The following is a 3,742-nucleotide window of genomic DNA, read 5'->3' as shown; positions in this document are numbered from 1 at the left end:
CTTATCTTTTTAAAATAACACGATTATAGAATTGTTTGATTCTTAAATCTATGTGCTTGTATGTATAACTTTAATAAAAATAAAAACAAACAATAACAAAAAAAGCATTTTTTTAAATGAAAGGGCAGAGAGAAAATATTTGCAGTGGATATAGTTAACAAAGGACTTATATTTAGACAATATAAAGAAGTTTACAACTCAATAAGAAGACAAGCAACTCAGTTTTAAAACTGGCAAAAGATTTAACAGATGCTTTAAAGAGAAATTACATGAATGGCCAATGAACACATAAAAAGATGTTCAACATCTTTAGTCATGGGGAAATGCAAATTAAAACTATAATGAAATACTACTACAGACCAAGTAGAATGGGTAAAAAGTCTTTAAAAAAGACTTACAATACCAAGCATTGGCAAGGATGTGAAGCAACAAAATTCTATATATTGCTGGTGAGAGTATAAAATGGGACAAACACTTTGGAAAATAGTTTGGCTTTACACAATTAAACATAAACTTTCCTTATCACTCATCAATTCCACTCCTAGGTAATTACCTAATTACCCAGAAAGAATAAAAACACATGTCCCCAGAAAATATTTGTGTGCAATATTCATAGTAGCTGTATTCATAATAATTAAAATCTGTGGGAAAAGCCCATAATGTTTATCAATACTAAGTGAATAAACAAATTGTGCTATGTTCATACAATCAAAAGAACTACTGATACTCGCAACAACATGAATAAATCTCAAAATTATTCTGCTGAGAAGAAAAGAAACCTGACACAGAAGAGTGCATACTGAGTGATATCGTGTGTATGAGGAAGTTCTAGAGCAGGCAAAGCTAATATATAATGATAGAAAGCAGATCAGTGGCGACCTGGGGAGAGAGTGCTGGCTGGTATTGACTGCAAAAGAAATAAATGATGGATATACTCTGTATGTTTTATACTCCATATAAAATAGGATGTACTCTATATAAGTAAATGGATAGAAACGTGTATGTCCGTTGCATATACATATATGGAGTAGATGGAATATAGATGGATACTTCATCTTATATATGGATATACAGTTGACACTTGAACGGTGCAGGTCCACTTATAAACAGATTTTCTTCTGCCTCTGCCACCCCTGAGACAGCAAGATCAGCCCTTCCTCTTCTCCTTCAGCCTACTCAACATGAAGACAATGAGGATGAAGGCTTTTGTGATGATCCACTTCCGCTGAATGATAGTAAATATATTTTCTCTTTCTTATGGTTTTCTTAATAACATTTTCTTTTCTCTAGCTTACTTTAATGTTAGAATACAGTGTATAATACATATAACATGCAAAATTTATGTTGTTTATGTTATCTGTTAAGGCTTCTGGTCAACAGTAGGCTATTAGTATAGAAGTTTTGGGGAAGACAAAAGTTATATATGGATTTTCAACCTCATTGGAGGGTCGACACCTCTGACCCCCATGCTGTTCAAGGGTCAACTGTACTCTCTATTTTAATTGGGATAATGGTTACAGATGTGTATGTATTTGTCAAAACTGACCAAATTGTTCACTTAAAATATATGCATTTTATTGTTTGCAAATTGTACTGTAATAAAAGTCAAACAATGCTCTAATTTCTCTTCAGATCATATAAATCTTTTGCCTTTTACTAAAGATTCCCATGGAGAGAAACACCTCAGAGTTTTTAAACTAATTTTTTGAGGTCTTGCTTTAGCAGGGCTAACCATTAAAAAAAAAGTCAAACACATTTTTGAAAGAAGCAAGTTAAAATTGAAGTTAAAAACTGAATATGTGGGCTGGGCGAGGTGGCTCACACCTGTAATCCCAGCACTTTGGGAGGCCAAGGAGGGCAGATCACTTGAAGTTAGGAGTTTGAGACCAGCCTGGCCAACATGCTGAAACCCCGTCTCTACTAAAAATACAAAAATTAGCTGGGCGTAGGGGCTCACACTTGCAATCCCAGCTACTCTGGAGGCTGAGGCATGCGAATCTCTTGAACCTGGGAGACGGAGGTTGCAGTGAGCCAGTATTGTGCCACTGCACTCCAGCCTGGGCGACAGAGTGACTCTGTCTCAAAAAAAAAGAAAAAGGAAAGAAATCAGCCAGGCATAGTCCCAGCTACCAGGGAGGTTGAGGCAAGAGAATTGCTTGAACCCAGGAGGCGGAGGTTGCAGTGAGCTGAGACTCGGTCTCAAAATACACACATACACACGCACACACACACACACACCCTGAATGGGTGGGTTTAAATGAAGATTAAATCCAAGAGGGAAAATAGGTAAATTGGAATATCAAGAAATGATCTAGAGTGCAGCACAGAAACAAAGAAAGAAAGGCTAAAAGATGCGAAAAAGAGGGTGAGAAGAACTAAAACATGCTCAGACTGGAGTTTTGTTAGGAAAGTAGTGAGAAAATGCCCTAACTGACACCACAGGAGCAGCAGAGACGCATCCTCACTGGGCCTCGCCCAAATTGCAAATTCATGAGCAAAACAAATCATTGTTGTTTTAGGCCACTAAGTTTAGGTAGTTTTTTATGAAGCAGTAGATAACCGGAATAAGTAGTGATACCAGGAGTGTGATGTTGCTGTATTAAAAAACAAACACACACACACACACACAACAAAAAACAAAAAACAAAAAACCTAAAAATGTAACATTGGCTTTGGGACCAGATGGTGAGTGGAAGCCAAAAGGGCTTGCAGAAGCTGCTGGTGAGGACTTAAAGAAATACAACAGAGGCTTATTGGAATCTAGAAAAAAGACTCTTGGGTCCAGTAACATAAAGTTTAACAACATTATCACCTGTAGTAACATATAAATAGAAAATATACCATGAGTTTGGTTTAATTCTGCACATTGTACCCAGAAATCATACTACTACTCTGTACCCCATAAGTATATACAATTATAAACTGACAAGTCACATTTTTTAAAAAAAATTAGAACTAAGTAAAATGGTATGAATAAAAAATAAAATAAAATGTACCTATTTACCTAATCAACTGATCACCCAGCTAAGAAAATTTCCAGGCAGAGTGCTGCTGCCTGGTTTCTCCAAGTAGTCTATAAAAAAATGAGAGAGCAGAGAGATAAAGTAATGAATAACTTTTCAATATAAAAAAAGCTACTCAAGTGAATTAAAACATCCATGCAAAAACCTTCACATGCATGTTTATAGCAGCTTTATTCATAATTGCCAAAACTTGAAAGCAACTGAGGTGTCCTTTAAAAAGTAAATGGATAAATAAACCAGTACATAGATACAATAGCTATTATTCAACAATAAAAAGAAATGAGCCATCAAGCCATGAAAAGATACAATGGAACCTTAAATGCATATTGCTAATTGAAAGAAGCAAACTTGAAAAGCCTACATGCTATATGATTCCAACTATATGTCATTCTGCAAAAGGCAAAACTGTGGAGAGAGTAAAAAGATGAATGGTTGCCAGGGGTTTGGGAGGAAGAAGAGATGAATAGGTGGAGTACAGGGGAGTCTTAGGGCAGTGAAACTATTCTCTGGTATTATAATAATGAATGGATGCTATTCTACACTTAAAACCCAGAGAATGTATAACATAAAGAGTGAACCCTAATGTGAAACATGAACTTTGGTTGATAATGTGTCCATGTCGGCTCATTAACTGTAGCAAATGCACACACTGATTGGGATGTTGATGGTGGGAAGGTTGTGTATATGTGGCCAGGGAGGAGTATGTGGGAACTCTCTGT

General features: G+C 36.1%; 1 non-coding gene across 1 annotated transcript; it reads left to right on the top strand.

Moving 5' to 3' along the window:
- The first annotated feature begins 1,612 nt into the window (after positions 1–1,612).
- Positions 1,613–1,729, top strand: LOC129031039 (U5 spliceosomal RNA). Its single transcript, XR_008500916.1, has one exon. It is a non-coding gene; the product is annotated as a U5 spliceosomal RNA (small nuclear RNA).
- The last annotated feature ends 2,013 nt before the right edge of the window (positions 1,730–3,742 follow it).

Source organism: Pongo pygmaeus, chromosome 12 (assembly GCF_028885625.2).
Source record: "Pongo pygmaeus isolate AG05252 chromosome 12, NHGRI_mPonPyg2-v2.0_pri, whole genome shotgun sequence".
Classification (NCBI taxonomy): Eukaryota; Metazoa; Chordata; class Mammalia; order Primates; family Hominidae; genus Pongo; species Pongo pygmaeus.
The sequence above is the reverse complement of the archived record's forward strand: the minus strand, read 5'-3'. Positions and strand labels throughout refer to the sequence as shown.